The sequence below is a fragment of the Passer montanus genome, unplaced genomic scaffold, assembly GCF_014805655.1.
Source record: "Passer montanus isolate IOZ18808 unplaced genomic scaffold, ASM1480565v1 scaffold12, whole genome shotgun sequence".
Taxonomy (NCBI): Eukaryota; Metazoa; Chordata; class Aves; order Passeriformes; family Passeridae; genus Passer; species Passer montanus.
In genome coordinates this window covers 3,403,666-3,421,486 of record NW_024358722.1, presented here as the reverse complement: position 1 = coordinate 3,421,486, position 17,821 = coordinate 3,403,666, and the positions used below count along the sequence as shown (strand labels likewise).

The window sequence follows — 17,821 nt, the reverse complement described above, 5'->3', positions numbered from 1 at the left end:
AGAGGAGCCCAGAAGAAGCAGTATCAGAGTATCCAACCTTGAAATCTTTTCATGCTGCTCAGAATTGCACCTGCCACTGAGATCAGAACAAGCCAAATGATTATGTTACAAACCAGTAAAAATGATTCTCGAGAAACAAGCATGATCTGATCTGTCCTGGAGGATTGAGCTACAGAATTAACTCTTAGACAGTCTTTTCCTGGTCTGTGCATAAGAGAAGGCAAGGTAGAGAGGAAAGGCAGCTCTGGGGAAGTCAGTGATACAGGATGGGAGGAGGTGATAAAGAAAAAGATCAGAAATTAGTGTCTTTTAAACACTACTCTCCTGAACAGGTATTCTTGTGCTGGATGTGCAGCCTACCCATGCTTTTTGGGAGTGCCACCATACACAAGCTGAATGGTTTCTCTCCTGCAGGGCACAACAGCCTTTTTTTGCCCAGCGATGACTGAATATTTTATGTTGCTGTTTACCCAGCAGTTCGGAAGATTCCCAGTGTAGCTCTGAAAAAGCTGAAAGGGGGACCAAAGTGTCTTGTCACACCTGGGAGCTTGTTTGAGCAACATAGGAGGGGACAAGTTTGTCAAAGCTAGAAAGAATATTGTGCGGTAATATGTGCCTTTTCATAGTGGTGACTTTCCTCCAGCCCTAACAGTCTCACAAGGAATCAGAAGTGAAGGAGGCAGCCCAAGGGGGACTGTGAGCCTTCCAAGCAGCCCAGATGATCTGTGTTATGTAGTTCAGGGCTGGCATTGCATCGAGGGGGCTCACGTCTTGACTGGTGTAAATCAGCACAGTCTCTCTGGAGGCTCTGGAACTGTGCTGGTTTATCCTAACTGAGAAAGGGGCCCATGATATCCAGGCTCAGACCGCATGATGTAGGTTTGTCCTCTGAACATGCAAGAGGTATCCTCGCACTCTAGGGAAGTATGGATTACATTAAGGAATTTCTAGCTGGTGAGTGGAGGAGCCCATCACAATTAAATACAAGTCCTATATGTCCTGCCTAAAATTCAGTAATGCTGTGGCTGGGCACTGCTGGGCTCACTGCCTTGGGAGAGCAGTAGCTACCTGAGCTCTGGCTAGGCTAGGGAGCCAAGCAATAGCACTTGATGGGAAGAAAAAACATCCTCTTTCTTGGGAGGCTTTTCTCACAGGATTGTGGCCTATCTGTTATGAGGAAGAAAAACTACTATGGAAAAATAACAATACTGTCTGAAAAATCTTTAATTCAGCTCACTTTTTTTTCAGCTCACAAAATAAGGGGCTCATAATCCCTTGGCTTTACCTTGTAGTCAGTGAAGAGAGATGACTATCCAGAGAAATACTCAGGTTAACTACTGTCTGCCTTGCTTTTTGTAGAGGTGTTTGTCCCTGTGACTACAGGGTGGGCAGAAGGTGCTTACTAGAACTCTGTATCCCAGGCATAGTATTCCAATAAAATCCCATGGGAGGAGCACTCCCTAGTAGAGGTCAGCTGGCATGACAATGCAGGAAGGCCAGAGCTCCAGCCTCCATGTCAGAGTGAAGGAGACCAGACAGTAATGAAAAGATCATGACTGTAAAATTAGCATGGAGTGGATGCTCCTGACATAGTGTGTTGGAATGTTGGCAAAATCTCAAGGAAAAATTAGAATGGAAAGAAAAGTTAGAGGAAAGGACCCTGAGAATAAGCAGAAGACTAGAGCAGAGTACTGGTAAACGTTTGGACTAGAACAATGGCTGGAACATGGGTGGACTTTAGAAGGATTTAGGCCAAGCTCTGACTTGAAAACAAAATTCATGTTTGGATTTGACCCTGCTGATTGTCATGGGTGCTGCTGAGTTTACAGGTTTCCTCACGGAGGAAGGAACATGTAGGGACGAGAGCAGTGGGGTCAGGGGTGTCTTTGCACTTCTGGCTTGGCAGATTTTTCTCTCTGTGGACTTTTTTCAGCCTCTGGGAAAGTCCATTGTTGCTACAGCCTCATTTACTGTAGTTTTCCTCCTAATTCTTATTCTTGCTCAGAAGGGTGCAAAATTTGCAGTCAATCAGAGGGACTTTGACAGTGGAGTTTGTGAAAGATAATTAAAGCCTGGAATCGCCTACATGTTTATTTTTATTTTTTCGAAATATGCTGGGATGAGTCCAGATTGTATATCAGGAATGGTTTCTATTACTTTTCTTCACTTTAATGGCACCACTTTTTTTTTTCTTTTTTTTTCCCCCTCAGATTTTTCCATTTGCTGCAAAATATATTAGGAGAGATAATTCCTTTCCATGCCATTTTCTCTTTCAGGGTTGCCAGAGCCTAAACATTATTGATACCAATCCTTCTGCTCCTTAGTCCAGCTACCTTTTAAAAATATTATTTTATTAGAACACCTTTGCATTAAATAGCAATGTTCAAAGCCAATTCTCAGGTGCTGTAAACACACTCCTGCTTTGGGGCAGTCAGCAGGTTCAGCAGCACATTTGCAAGCAACAGCATTTGATGGGAAGCTCTTGATGCTCACACCAAGCTGTGGTGCCAAAGCCTGGCACAGATGCACTGCAGTAGCATGGGCAAGCCACAGCACTTGACAGCAGCAGAGTGACCCGGGGCTTTACTCTGTGAGTGCAAGCCCCCCCTAGAGAAACGTGGCAGGGTGAAATGGAGACTGGTCAGGGCAGGGGAGTTCAGTGGTCATGGTGGTAAGGTGAACTCAGGGGAGGGGAGACTCCCCTGGAAAGAGGTGAAGACTTAAGGAATACTTAAAGGGAGGTAAGAGAACATGTGACAGTCCGATATGGCAACTATACAACAAAAATTATAAACTGGGAGGGACCAGACTGACAAACAAGTCAGAAGATGTGGGAGATCCTTCACTGGTTTCAAGGAAAAGGAATGTCTTGGTCAAAGTGAAAGAGAAGAAAAGACATGAAAAGAAGTGAAAGAAAAAGAAAAAGGAGGATGAAAGAAAGATTTTGTTCAGCATTGCAAAGGCCTGGGGTAGATCCACTGGGAGAGGAGAGGAGATGTATACAAGTAAGAAGGGAAGGAAAAGCAAACAAGAGATTGATGAGTATCACCTGTTGTCCACAGTCATAGCTAAGGCTGCAGTGAACCATGGGTGCATCCAGGCTACTATTAAATTGCTGGTTACTGCCATGTAAGTAGTACCACACCATTATTCATGGTGTGGCTGAGGCAGCAAGGGGTGCCAGCAGTCCTGGAGACAGCCCAGTTAGCTTTATAAGCTGAAGAAGTAATTTTGGGAAGAGAACCAGAGCTGCTCAGGGAGGCAGCAACAGAACACAACCACAGCAGAGATTTTTTCTGCTCAGAGTGGATGAAATGCAGGTCTTCCTTTCCCTCTTTTGTCTTCCATGGGCCGTGTCCCTCTAACTGGCAGCCACTCTTTCCCAGTGTAGGAGCAGTATCTGCACTGCCAGTATCCACCTGGGGAACTATTGCCTTCAAGGGCTCTCAGGGGTCCATGAATGACAACTCCTTCCCTGCAGTGACCAGATGCTTCAGCACTTGTGGAGCAAAGGGGTTGGAATACCTTCTCCCTCCTCAATGAAAATGAAATGTAAGAGCCCTCCATCCCCTCCCTACAAGCAACCAGGATGAAAGTTAACCAGGATGAAGGGATGGGGGGGCTATAAGGCAGGGGAGAAATATATCTTTGTGTCTGCTTGCAACTTTGTAAGAGGCAATGTTACCATGGCAATGGGTGGTCTTTACTGAGAAGGGGAGCTACAGCCTTAGTGTGAGGAGAAGGGCGGGAGCGATGATAAAGGGAGGCAGCCCAGAAGTCTCATGGGAAGGGAGAGAAGCAGGGCAGGGAGGTGATGTTCAGAAAACCACCTTTGGCAAAGTGGCTGTGACAGCAAGCCTGACATCTGGCATGGCTGCCCCACAGTGCGGGCTCTCTATTGAGCTGCTACAAGATGGGCACCTTTAGTCTGAGCCCGCATATTTCCACTGAGATCATCACTCCTGTCAAACGAGGAGGCACTGCAATTAGCCCCCGAGGCCTCCTGCATGGCTGAAAGCCCACACCTGGATGTGCCCATTCTGCTCTCCCCTGTCCCCACCCCTCAGCCTTTTGGTGTTTCAGCAGAAGCCCTGCTGCCAGCCCAAGATGACCACACTGCGTGGCCAGCAGACCCTGGACAGCCGGCAGTGCGGGCCCGCTGCCTGGTTCGGGGCCAGGGAGTTTCTCCAGCCCCACAAAGAACTACCACTGACAAGCCAGTATGGGAAAGGTCTCCTCCCCATTTCTCACACGATGCGGATGGGAGAGGAGTTTCCTCGGTCTCCTGTTTTTTGCAAGGGGAGGGGCTGAGTAGCCTGTGCGTGCCTGGAACAGTCAGACGATTGTGCGGGAGGTGGGGAGGAGAGGGAACAAAGAGCCGGGGCTGACAGCGCGGCACCACCAACCATCGCAGAGCAACACCCGGCCTTCTCCCCACCGCTGCCCCTGCAGCCTGGGCGGGCCCTGTCCCTTCCACTCCAGCCACCGCTTGCCCCAGCCCCGCTGCCCTCGGCAGCTGTGCGGCCTGCGGGCAGGGTTGCACACAGCGCCGGGCCCCCAGCTCTGACCCAGGCCGCGGAGGGCGCGGTGCCCTTCCCGAGGGCAGCGCTGAGCCCGGCCCGGCTCCAGGCCGCGGTGGGGGCCGTGCCCGCGGCCCGCACGGAGCCCCCGCAGCCGGCAGGTGGCAGGGCAGCCCCGCGCCTCGCCCCGGCCCGCCCGGCCCGGCCCGGCCCGGCCCGCTGCGGCCCTTCCCGGGCGGGGAAAAGCCTTTGTGTTCCCGAGCCCACAGAGCAGAGCGCCTGCCCCCGGCAGCCAGGGCGGCGGCGGTGTGGGGGCTGCGCGCTCCCGGGGGACACCGGTTTCCCACGGGGGAGCGGGGCTGCGGCTGCTGCTCGGCGCTATCCGCAGCTGCCGTAGGGTGTGATGGGCGTTTTTATTATTATTATTAATGGCAGCTCGTTCGCGCTGAGGTTATATTACAGCCCCATTGTGCGAGGCTCCGCACAAGGCGGTCAGAGACAGTCTGTACCCGAGAACAGGCAGTCAGAACAGAGAAAGGCAGCCGAGAGGGCGGGCAGGAAGAAACGCCACTCAGGGAGGGAAAGCCTTTTTACCCTGGTTCCTCCAACAGGCCAGGGGCAGAAAATGAGGTTTGTAGGCTGCCACGGGCCCTCTCATCCTTTGAACCTCACAGTCCTCTTGTGCAAGGGGAATAAATAACCTGTGGCTGGCCGGTTTTTGGTGGTTCAGCATTTGTAAGCGCTGACCGTTTACCCCTTGGTTAAAGCTAAACCCGCCTTCTCTTTCCCTCGCTGTTTAACAGAGGTGCGGGCACTGGGAGCCCATGCCAGCGTGCTGGGTGCTGGGAAGGTAATCATTAATCCCGGGGGCTGCTGGCCTGTCCTGCTGGGCACCGAGGGACCGCTGCCCAGCTGCCTGCCGGGGCTGGCCCTGCCGGGGCCCGGCTCTGCTCCGGGCAGCCCACGGGCAGCGAGCGGCTCACGAGGTTGCCTGCCGGGGGAGAGCAGACCGCTCCGAGCAGCTGAACTTTTCACTCCAGTTTCCAGACAGATTTCCAGAGATGCTTGAGAGAGGGGAGGGGATAGGAAGCAAGATTTGTAGGGGGACCAGCCTGGCCTTTTTCAATTCAGCCGCAGAGTTAGTTAACAAAGTTGCAGGTTCTCAGCCTCTTTTTCTCTTTCTTGCCAGCTCTTTTTTTTTTTTTTTTTTTTTTTTCCTTCCTCAATATAAATACCCTGGGGCGGTTTCTTTTCTTTTTGGTATGAATGTGATGATCTTTCAGGGCTGTGATTGGCTCCGCGGCTTGTCATCGGGGACACACCTCCTGGCGTGGGGCCACCGCCTCCCCCTCTTGTGAAAGCTTCTCCTTGTAACAAGTGAGCGTAATTACATCAGTTACTCACTAGAGCACAGACCTGCTTTAAATTTTGGCCTCTTGGAGCCAGCGAGAAGCTGAAGGACTAGAAAATGCAGTTTCAAAGGCCTGTAACACTATGGATCATACAAGTCACGCTGTGCTCTTCCCTCCCAGGAATTAAGGCTCCCAGCCACACGTGAGGAAGAATGAATACCAGTACTAGTCATGGAAATGCCTATCTGTTAGGAGAACAGAGCTGCCGCACCTGAGAATGATTTCTGCTTTGCCAAAGCCTCGCCCACTAAAAAAGATACACACCAGGTCCCTTTTGAATTGAGCTTTGGTGTAAATTAATCAGAAAATGCCACACTTTCGGGGGCCTCAAAAGGGAAGAGAACTCATGGTCAGAGCTGCATGGAATGTGGGTGATCCCTTAAAAAGAGCAGAGCCAAACAAACAAAGGCATCTGTGTGCCAAAAGAAAATGCATTTCACCCAGCAGCAAGATCCTACAAGACAGGGCCAGATTTGGTGGGGGAAGAAAGTGACCCTAAAGAGCAGCATTTCTGTCCAGGTGGATGTTGCAGGAGGAGGCTGATGCATTTCTGACACATCAGGAGAGAAGTGTCCAGTGCTTTTGTGAGCATGTTCCAGAAAGGGCTGTGGTGGGAGCATCCTTGCTGTGTTCCAGGGGCCCAGATCCTCTGTATGGGTAAGTAGGTGTAGCATGAAAGAAGCCAGTGCTCTCGCAGCCAAAAACCTATTCCATGCTGGCGTGGCAGAGGTTGGCTGATAAGGAGAAAAGTTTCTGCATAGGAAAAAAAGGAAGCAGTGCTCCGAGTGAAGGAGAGAGCTCACAACTTATCCCCCTTTGTCCTGTAAGGATGTGACCCTGACACGTGGCACAGATGCTGCTGCAGCTTGGTGAGTTGGAAGGATGCAGATGAGGTGTAGGAGAATGTAAACCATCCATCTGGCTGGGAGGGTCAAATCCTCAGGTACAGATGTTTGCAGGGTGTCAGAATTGCTCTCCTGACATGGGACAGACCCAGGCGTTTTCAAATATATCTTGCAAAAATTATGCAAGGAGAGACATTTACACCCTTGTCCCCTCCAGCTATTCTCTAGCATGCAGGTGTTTGCTCAGAGCAGAACCAGCCCTGCTTCTGGAACAGGCAGAGCAAAACTTGAACTGACTCTCACATTGTTTGTCCAGCAGACTGAATATGATTTTAGCCTTTTGTCCCTGTCTGTCTCTTTCAACTCTCAGCCCTAAGTTAAAATAAAAATAACCTTCTGCATTCTATCCTTCATTAGAGAAACTTCTTCCTGAAAATATCATGAAAACTGATGTGCCCCTATGAAAAATGTGGATTTTGATGATTCAGCATTTTCCCATGGAACATAAAGCTCCTTTGTTCTTCTGACCAGCTCCCAGCAAACGGCTCAAAGGCATGTGTTTCATGTTTCCTCCCAGGAACCTGTTCCTGAAGCAGCTGAGAAGCTTCCTAGGTCATGGCCCACTCAGTAGGTGTCATTGGATCAGACAGTCTAAAAGCTAGCAAAGAGCTCCTCTTTGTTCTTACAGACCTGGAAAACATGAAAAATAGTACTCTGTTTTCTGTGGTGTCAGGTGTTCTCTGATGGTATGAGCTTCAGTGGGACCTGGTTGCTGCCTGATTTTGGGAAGAGGTCTCAGTACAAGTGACTATGCCCCATTACTGAGCTGAAGTTGTGGAAAGGAAGGAGCAATGTACCACAGGAGCCAAAGAGGAGGCATGGAAAGGGACAGCAGGCTTCCACTTCTGAAGCATAAATATTGAGATTTGGGTTCCTGAAACGGAAAATACCCGTACCGAGATGTGAGAGCTGCAGGGTGCCTAACATCTTTGCAAGAGATGCCTGTCTACACCAAGGACCAGGGAATTGGTACACAGAGGACAGTGTTTAAGATAGGAAGCTGTATTTCTGGCAGAGGAGGAGCAAGGAGAACAGAAGGAGATTGGTACTGGGACAGATGTGTCAGCAGGCCACAGGCACTTCCATGTACCCAGATGTCATATCCGACTTGGCACTGACCTCCAGCCCAGAGTGAGAATGTCATGATCTCAAAGGACATTTGATCATTTCCCTTGCCTGTATGCAACTGCCAAGCCACCTTTCTTTCCAGGTGGATCAAGCTTTTATCCTTACTGCTATTATGATGCCTAACATTCCCTGCAAGGAACAATTGTGGTGAAATTCCTTACATAGAGACTGACATGCAGAGATGGCAGGAACAAAATAATAATGCTAGCCATAATAATAAATAACAGCCCCATTTGCTTTAATCCACAGCTCACAAAACAACAGCCCAGTCCAAATTCTCATCTGCTGTGGAGATAAAGGGTGTGATTTACTCTGTCAGCTATGGAGAACAGACACACCACAAGACAGTTATCTCTGGCCATAAACAAACTGGAGTGGCTTTGCCTTTTAACAGGCTCCCTTCTCCTCTCCTGTGGAGTGCTACTTTCTGCCTTATGTAACCCTCTGGGCAACTCCATTGCCCTATTTTGTTTTAATAAACTTGAGCAGTTTGAGCTATGGACCCTTCACTTTTCTGATGTCGTTGCCACTTCACAGGGCTCCCTTTCTTGCCCTGCTCTGCAAGGTTCCATAGGTAATATCTTGGGAGGAGCTAAATAAATAGCTTCCAAGTTCCGACACAACCCACGTGTCAAACTTCCTTTTGAATGTTAGCCTTGGAGGTGAGAAGGAAAGACTGAGTTGGCTAGGAAAATGCATAACCTTTCAGAAACAGTTTTTTACCTTCCTTATCACCCCTTTAAGGTCATAAAGATTATGCCAAAGAAGCTATTAAGTTTTCCAGGATTGCAAAATATTTTATCAATGATAGAGATGAAGCATGCCGTTCCACTTTTCAGTTTTTTGCTTTATATTTCCTTTTATGTTTGGGGATTTGATCTTAATCTTCTCTCCGTACCTTTCTGTTTCCGTCCTGATTGGAGGCATGGTTAATTGTTTCTTGTAGCCAGAAGCCTGAACTGAATTGCAAACAGAAGACCTCTCAGGCATAAAAAAAAAAAAAGAAAAAAAAAAGAGTGAACCTGGAAATTAAAAATGTGAGCACCATGATTCCTTAACAGACTGAGCATCAGATTTTGTCTCTGTCATGGCTCCTGAGAGGTATATAAAATTTCTGAACAGCAATGACTGACAGCAGTGTTCCAGCAGTGACAGCAAACTGCCTTCTCTACTCAAGTTAATTTAGGAGCTAGATATATTTCTCCACCTAAAATCATCTGTGAAAACTTGACACTAGAACATCTCTAGCAGTTAAATAATGGAATCTGGGCTGAAAGGGCTGCGCACTGTTCTCCACCAGGTTTCCCTAGGGACGAAATAGGAATCAAATGCCGTATGATGCCATCTGAGATTCCGTTCCTCACACGACACAGTGAGGAGCAGATTAGTGTCCTGCTCATAATGCATCCCCTCCAAATCCCTCACTGGAGAAGGATATCCAGAGCTTTGGAGAAATGCTGAAAAGAGGCTCATGAGAGGCCCAATTCTTCACATTGAACTGGAAAATGTTACGAGTGGATTGCAAAGCTCTACTGAATATTGAGTTAATCCAAGATTTACGTGCCATAAGCCTCCAGAAATTGGGCTGTGGCGGGTTTTAGTTAAAGCAGTGTTAGCTAACCTTTTAAGAAACCCTGTTTTTCCTCCCTGTGCAGCCTTTCTGATAGGCCTTGTTTTCCCAAAGGAACAGATCCTCAGCTGTCATAACGCAGACTCATCTCACTGAAGGCAGTGAAGCTGGAGGTTAGGAGCATCTGACCCAGAAACAATTCCTCTTAATAGTGATATGTTTGTTACCACTAGGCAAGATGACAGACTGAGTGCTGGTGATGGAAGAGTAGCAGACAGGCTACTGGCTCAAAGACTGTCCATTTGTCCATTTGTCTCCCATGGCGTTTAGTACAAAGAGAGGCAGAAGCGGGAAGATGAGACACTTCAGTGAAGTTGGCATGAAGAAGAAGAGGCAAATCTTGCTCAAGCTGAGTTAGAGTGGAAAAACTTTTATCAGGGAGGTGCCAAGTATAAATCACAAACAGATACTTCTTGGTTGAGACAATTCTGAAAGAAGACAGTAGCCAATTAATTAATGCCAACTGGCTATAAAACAGAAGAGTATTACAACCTTTTAGGACAGCATATGTCAGCCTTTTTCACAGCCTTTTCCCACATGGTGTGGCTGCCCCTTTCCCACATAAGTAGACTATTTTCCTAGGGTGGACAGAGAGGCCAGGGGTGCAGGATCTTCAAGGTGGTGTTTCAGGTGCCAAGCAGGCATATCAGCTTCAATTTTATGCTCTGTTCATGTTGTCTAGGGTCTTCCTCCAGTCTCGTAAGTAGTATAGAAAGACTTCCTTTGTGATTGTAACAGGAAAAACAGGCTGGATGGAAGAGGATAAAAAACCAAGTGGACATGACTGCTCTGACAGCTCTGTCATGCTCTGTCTGGGGGATACTTGTAATTCCCAGGTGGAAACTTTGTCTCTGGGTCAGTGATTTGTAGTGCTGAAGCCACCCACAGTGTCCTAGTGGCAGCTCAAGGTAGACTGATCGCTGTGTAGGAAATGCAAGTTCCATCCTATTCCTAGCATCTGTTGCAGATGACTTATGACAACAATGGCAGACTTTTAATAATTTTAAGAGTTATTAGTTCAATATATTTTCTCTCTTTTTAGATTGAAATATTTAAATGTGGAACAATGGCCATCTGTATTTGGATGCTTAGTGTGTTTGATAAAAAGTATCTCTTTGTCTTGATTATTTGTTTAAATATCGGGTTACACATGCTTCCTGCCAAAACATTTTAGAAAGCTGAACCAAAGCATTGCCTAAGCACCTGGAACCAAAGCTTGATAAGTGATAAATCCACTTTTGAGACCAATTGCTCTTCCATGAGCACACCATGACTATTTATTCTGTTTCAGTTTATTCAACAACTTAAATTCAGTGACTTGCTTATTCAAACTTAAGAAAATTAATGAAGTTGGAAAAAAATGGGCAAGCTTGTTTTTCTCCTCTGGCCTATGATGAAAATGAGGATGAGCAAAAAAGATTCAGCAGATCTATGCTATTGGGGTATATGGTATACTGAAACAGCCTGTTTGACCCATTAGTCACTGATACAACTTATTTTGTTTAATATTAATTTTTGTTTTATGTTTTGCAATTAGGGTGGTTTATATAAATAATAAAGAGTTTAATGCAAATGTTTTTAGAGATTTTTTTAATGGATTCAAATTCATTCCAATTGCAGCCTGATATGAATCAATTCTAAAGATAAACAGTCATCCTATAACAAATTAAAAATACATAATTCACTATTTCCTAGCATAGAAAATTGTAATAATCAAGGTTTAAAAAAAACATGTAAAGCTGTGAATAAATATGTGTAGATAAAATTGTCTGCTGGTAACAGTAATTAAATAGATAGACTCTATGTGGTTTTAAGTCAACAGAGTCTTTCTGGTTACAGCCTGATGACTATGAACCTTTCTTTATGGAAAATAATTAAAAGGATAACTGGAAAAGAAGGTTTTATTTAATATTTAAAAATAAGCTCTCCTGCTTACTAATTTAAATGGGTGATTTAATCTGTTCACTGAAGCTCAAATTTATCAGTTTTAGTCCAGTTTCCTTGTAGTTACTGAATGGGTGGGGTTTTATGCACCCACTGTTTGAATTTCAGGCTGTTCTCTGTGAAGTTGAAGCCAAGCCTCCCTGAACTCCATCAGATTTTTCCCATCAGTTTTCCAGCAGTCTGGGACCAGCTTTCAGTGGTCTGGATCTGTGACTACTCAGTTGCTAAAAATCAACCCCTTGTGCAATTCCTCACAGGTAACTTCTGTCGCTGCCTGACATGTTCCACTAACAGCAGAGGAGCAAAGAAAAGAGATGCTCTGATGATAACACATGCTAACAGTTTGTATTGTCCCTGCCTATGCTGCATCTCTATTTCAACCTCCTGCCTGTTTACCAGATCTTTCCCATCTCAAAAGTGACTTTAGACTGTCATCAAAGCCTTTGTCGGTACCTGTGATGAGGCAAAAAGCAACAGCCATGAAGCAGGTGAACCCAAACAGAAACCACGATTTGAAAAGCAAAGGCAGAGTGAGCCTATCTAGTTCAAGGCTGGAGGATAGAGTTGTGAAACTGTGAAAACAGTGGAATCATTTCATTGAAGAATAAGAAGAAACAAATAAGGTAATTTATTGCAATACAACTAGAAGTGTCTGTCAGTTGCTAGGAGCTTTTCTTCTGCTTCTCCATCCTTCATTTCTGTCCCATCCCATCCCATCCCATCCCATCCCATCCCATCCCATCCTTTTCTTCTGGGTACCACAGGAACTTAAAACTCCTCTTCCTGCCTCCAGAGCCCAGCACAGAGCTGTGCTGTGCAGGGATTGTTGAAACATCTCTGTGCACAGCTGCAGAGTCTCTCTCCATGTGTGAACTCTCTCAGCCCCCAGTGTGCATGACACAGCACTGTGCCACCCAGGCATCTGCTAGGAGTAAGGCACGAGGTGAGTGGTAGCGTCAGACTCATGAGGCAAAAGCCGGCGGTGCATTTCTGTCCCATCCCATCCCATCCCATCCCATCCCATCCCATCCCATCCCATCCCATCCCATCCCATCCCATCCCATCCCATCCTTTTCTTCTGGGTACCACAGGAACTTAAAACTCCTCTTCCTGCCTCCAGAGCCCAGCACAGAGCTGTGCTGTGCAGGGATTGTTGAAACATCTCTGTGCACAGCTGCAGAGTCTCTCTCCATGTGTGAACTCTCTCAGCCCCCAGTGTGCATGACACAGCACTGTGCCACCCAGGCATCTGCTAGGAGTAAGGCACGAGGTGAGTGGTAGCGTCAGACTCATGAGGCAAAAGCCGGCGGTGTATCATATCCATTCTCAGCTGTTTCCGTGTGCAGGCAGTTCCCCTGGTGCAAGGTACACACTGCATAATTGCATCTCCTGCCTATCTGCTGATCAGCCCATCCGTGTCGTGAATCAGCTCCTCCATGAGGGAGAGGCCTCTGGAGGGACATGTGTGAGCTATTTAGTGCATTTATTGCTGTGTGTTTAGTTTGTTTGTTAAACTTGTGATGGCAGAGTTCATGTTCACTTCACTGGGGAAAGCACCATCCCACGTCCCTGGCAAAGATGTGCAACCAAATGTCCACCTAGGATCCAAAATGACCCATACCTGCCATCCCTGAACCAGCTTCTGTTTTTCAGCCCTCCCCACTGGTTTGCAGTTCCCGTTCTTGAGCTCCTTCCTCTGACTATAGATGCCTATCAGCATAACTGGAATTCATGGCATGACCTTTGATTCCTTCTGTCCTCATGCCAGACTCCAGCAAGGCTCTGTTATCAGATACTAAAGTCTATTACAACATGAAGTGCATGCACAAATTTACCCAGGCGGATGCCCTGGCATCCTTGCCTGATAGTTCCACCTTCGCAGGGGAGCACAGGCATCTCTCAGCCTCCTTAGGGCCGCCAGAGCCTCTCTTTACATGAGAAAAGTATGTTGGCATGAAGGGTAAATGATTACACATGCTTCTGCTATTTTCTCTTTCTGAGGGTAAGTGCTTGTTCACATGCCATGATGTCATCTTTGACACCACACACTGGTGATGTGTCAGGCAAAGGTGGTGTTCTCATCCGTTCTCAGCCTGAATCTGCTGGGAGCCTTCAGCCTGGGGGCCCAAAGATCTGTCCTCATTATCCTTCTTCTAACTCAAGGCAGCAGCATTTTCCCAGGTGGAGGCACAGATAAGGCATATGACTTGCTCATCATCACCCTCTGAAGGCCATGGCAAAGATGGGGACAGAAGCCAGGCCTTGAGAATAGTGGTGTTATTGTTCTGCTGTGCCACAGATGGTTTCATGACACACCAAGTTCCTCCTGTCACATACAAGTTCTTCCATGACGCACACAAGCAATCCTGTCTCCCATGCAGACACTATAGTCATCAGCAGGGCTGCTGCCTGAGCCTTTTTACACCTCAGGGTGTGACCCTTCTTGGCTTGACCAGTAGAAGAGCTCCAAAATTGGCGGTATGGGGAGGTGAGGGGTTGGTTGACCTCCTGTCATGGATAGATTGTCAAAGTTTGGGTCCCATTCCAGGCCCAGTCTCTGCAGAGAGTCCCTGCACAGTCTGTAACCAGAGCAAATCTGGCAGAGACAGCAGGACTCCCACAGCGCACTGTGGTCGTGTGTGTATGGTAAGATGTCTCTTCACCAGTAATTGATGGCACACAGAGACTGTTCTCAGTCTGAGTACTTCCTGAGATGCCTCCTAGGACCACCTGAGCCATAAAATTAATTCCCATTTCCTCTGACACCCTTGCTCAGTGCTGCTGGCTGGTTCCTCTTGCTGCATCCCCCTTCTGTGAGGGCTGAGCTTGCCATCAGCTATCTTGGCCTGCCATCATTTCACTCATTGCTCTGAGTGAAAACTGTCCCACCTGGTTGCTCTAGATACACCGTGCAAAATCTCCCTACCTCTGCCTGGTCTCGCACATGCTGGCTTGGGGCACATATTTTGGATTTGGGCACTCTAGCAGCAGACAAACTCTGTTCTCCTTCAGCAGCATGCTGGGTTTGTCAGAGGGTATTAGGAAATGTTCCGTGGTGGGTGGAAGCACGCAGTGCATCTGAGGTGGATGCTGTGGCTGGAGCAGGCAGCTCTGACCTGACTCGTGCAGCCTCTCCTGCCTGGGGAACCCTCTGTGCTGCTTGCAGCAGTGCTGCTGCAACTCACCCACACTGGCCCAGCAACTATCATGCCAGCTGCCAAACTGGAGTGTCTCAGCTGATCCAAGGGAATTTTAATTGAACCACCTTTGCCCACTGTGAGCAGGTGCTAATTAGTCAAGCCTTGATGATGTTAGCTGGCACCAGGGAATGCGGTGTATTCACATGCATGCTCTCTGTGGGACTGCAGGAATGCTTCCTGATAAATGACTACACATATGCCTTTGCAATCCTTAAACGTAGGAAGTGCCTTTTTTGTGCATAACACACCATTAAAGTCATCCTGGAAGCTGTGTCTCTCTTGCCCCAATGTCTCTCAGCTCATCACACACAGAAGTTTTGCATGTGGGACGAATGGGATGTGGCCAACAGCAGGCTTAGCAAATCAAGCTTTGGGGAGGCAAGGTTTGATGCCAGGTCCACAGACGCAGGGGGCTTGTTAAATCTCCTCCCAGACAGACTCCAGACAGTGTGGCATGGGGCAAGAGACAGATTTGGTATTAGTCAGATTTTAGGCATCTTTGAGCAGTGCAGATTAAAACCAAACACCTAGAAGGGATGAGTCTTCAGTTGTTCCATGATGTGCTTTGGCCCTGGAAGAGGCAGGCAGCTGCATTTGGACCTAGCTTCAACTTGAGGTCTCCAAACACAGTCCTGCAAAAAGTACATCAAACAATGCTCTGCAGCAGCACAATGTGCTTGCTGTTGTTCTCACTCTGGTGGTGTGTGCTGTTCTCACACGCAGCTTCACACTCCCTGGTTATACATTAGCAACAACACATTCTTTAGCTGAAGTTTGAGTTGGACGTAGATTGAAGTCTGATACTACAAAGTACAGTTGGGGAGAAAGAAAACATCACTCAGGGTCAAATATTTTCTGGTCTGGGGTTAGTAGGCAGAACATGTGACAAAGCAGTAAGTGCTGTTATTGATGAGTATTTATTGGGTACCAGGAAAAGAGATACAGGCATAGGTAGAACAGGAAGCGGCTGCTTTGGTGTGGGCTCAGCAAAGGTGATAAACTGGGGGCTGAATAAGCGTGGTTCTTCACTATCAAATTCTATCCACACCCTTCAAATCTCTGCTGTACCTAGAAAGCCCCAGCCATTCAGAAAGCCTTCTCTCCCATGGTCACCAGGGCAAATCTGTTGGGGCGTGTAGCACTCTTGACTGGAGACGGGGAAGCTGGGACATTGCCTACAATAACCAGCTGTTCATACCAGCCATTCCTGCTGCAAAAGAAGAGTGCCACAATTGCATGTTTGAAGGCTGGCCTTTTGTCCAGTCACTCTCTTTCCCTGCATAATCCACCTGAATGGTACACATTGCAGAGTATTTTGCTGCTTGGAGAAAGGGTTTCAGCACATGCCAGCTTTGGACAACCTCCCATAATTCCCATGCCATCTTTTACTTGTGACCTAGCCATTACATGCATCCTGATAAAAATAATGTGTTTAATTAAGCTGGACCTGGGTTGAATCTCATGTTTGAAAAACTATTCCCTATCCATGTGTAAAACTATCTTATCTCTGAGGAAGACAAGAAACTAAAAATAATACCTATGCAAACGTATCCCAAGATTAATGCAAATCCATCACCAAGGAAATTTGATTTTTAATAATTCAAAATTACATATGGGAAATTCAAGTTGGAAAGAGAGGAGGAGGAGCCAAAATAGATTCAGGCAGAGAGCTACGTCTCTCTCACCAGCTGTGTTTAGTCCATGACAGCTCAATCTAAATCTTACCATAGGAGGGGTGCAGGGTGAATGGTGGCAGGTCACTCTGTATTCCTTATTACCTTGCAAAATCACAGTGCCAGTTTTACTAAAGCATAAGAGGACAGGTTGTTGAAGAGTATTAGGTGTTACCCTCCCTTCCACTTTTACGCTCACTTTCATGCTCTGTGGAGCAGCCATGCTGTGATCTTAGGCCTCTATCTGTAGTTTGCTTGCAGCCTTCTTTTATAAGGATGCTTGTTCTGGGGAGGAAGGTGGAGGCAGAACTGGCCACTAAAAGGGTTTTGCTGACAGATCCCTTTGGACATTTTCCAGAGGTATCTTTTTCTTTCATTTATTTGTTTCATAGAGCCTTTTTATTCTCCTGAATCAGGCATATGTGGAAGGAAGGACAGAAGGAGAGGCAGAGCTATACAGCAGGCTGTACCAGCCTCCTGAACCTTGCAGACTAGAAATGAGATATGGACTCCTTGGTCTCTGCCTTTTTGGTTGCACGTGCATCACAAGGGCTGTGGCACTTTCAGCACACTGATTTGGTTTGCTGCCATCTCAGGGAGTGCTGCTCAAGAGACAGTAGTTGGTGAACTTCGTCCAAGGAGACTTGTGAAGCTTCATCTGAGCTTGTTTAAGACAGTGAAGCTGAACTTGTCTCAGATGTAGCAGAAATGAAGAGGTTTGCTAAAGGCCATAGAAACAGTGCAACAGAAACAGGACCAAATGTAGAACCTTCACTGCAGGGAGAGACAATAGTTGGGCAATTATTTCTAGGGAGGAGATGCCAAACATTGATACATGAATGTCCCCCATGGGACATCCCCTTACAGAGTCTCTTGGCCAGTCCATGGAAGTTAGGGCAGGACAAGAACACAACTATTATCTTATTTATCAAACCAGCTAGAGACTGCACAGCCCAAATCTTGTCCTGCCTCGCTCAGGTAGGTTGGTGCAAGTGTTGCTTGGGTGGAGTCAGTGTTTCAGCTACCAGAGTTTAATGTCTTGGCCTAGCACACTGGCAGGGAAAAGGATGCACATTTAGACAAACCTAATAATTGTGCTGTAGTGGCAGTTCATTTAGATTGTTTTATAGGTACAAGGGGTTCATGTTCAGGATTAGGCACAAGTCTTTCTGAAATCCACTACTTTCTGAAATCCACTACTTTCTGAAATCCACTACTTCCACTGTTAGCTCCCCTGTACAAAACTCAGTGTAAAATTACTCAACCACAGCAGCTGACATGCAAAATTTTGCCGATGAAACAACAGCAGTTTTTCCCAGTGCTTCCATACAGTTGTTTTGTCAGTGGGAGGTATGACTTTAGGAACATTAACATGAATAAACAATGCCCTATGTCATCTGCATTTATTG

General features: G+C 47.0%; 1 long non-coding RNA gene across 1 annotated transcript; it reads left to right on the top strand.

Moving 5' to 3' along the window:
* The first annotated feature begins 4,961 nt into the window (after nucleotides 1-4,961).
* Nucleotides 4,962-8,419, top strand: LOC120496970. The gene is made up of 3 exons (XR_005626380.1): nucleotides 4,962-5,150; nucleotides 5,804-6,589; nucleotides 7,195-8,419. It is a non-coding gene; the product is annotated as an uncharacterized LOC120496970 (long non-coding RNA).
* The last annotated feature ends 9,402 nt before the right edge of the window (nucleotides 8,420-17,821 follow it).